A 537-nucleotide genomic window follows, 5' to 3' on the forward strand; every position below is an offset into this window, starting at 1 on the left:
CCCGTCCGCGTGGACCGGCGCGCACGTGTGCGTACCGTCCGCCCGCCCCCCCCAACCCATGCCCGTGTCTGTGCCCGGCGCCACCGTGAGCCGCTTCCTCCTCTTCCTCGTGGCCCCGCTGAGTCAACGGCGCGTGGCGCCGGCRGCCCGGGCAGTGGCACCGCTCGGTGTGGGGATGGTGCCGCTTGGTGCCACGGCTGGGGACCCGGCGGTGCCACGGCTGGTGCTGTGTCACTGCCACGGGCAGTGCCGTGCTGGTGCCATAGCTGGGGACACGGTCGGGGACGTGGTAGTGCCACGTCGATGCCACAGTCAGGGTCACAGCAGAGCCACGTCRGTGCYGGGGCAGTGCCACRGGCAGTGCCACGGTTGGGGATGTGGCAGTGCCGTGTYGGTGYCRCAGTCAGGGTCACAGCAGAGCCACGTTGGTGCCGGGGCAGTGCCACGAGCAGTGCCACGGTTGGGGACATGGCAGTGCCATGTTGGTGCCACAGTCAGGGTCACAGCAGAGCCACGTTGGTGCTGGGGCAGTGCCAC

Source organism: Rhea americana, unplaced genomic scaffold (genome assembly GCF_003343005.1).
Source record: "Rhea americana isolate MKP2758 unplaced genomic scaffold, rheAme1 scaffold_589, whole genome shotgun sequence".
In the NCBI taxonomy this organism is placed as follows: Eukaryota; Metazoa; Chordata; class Aves; order Rheiformes; family Rheidae; genus Rhea; species Rhea americana.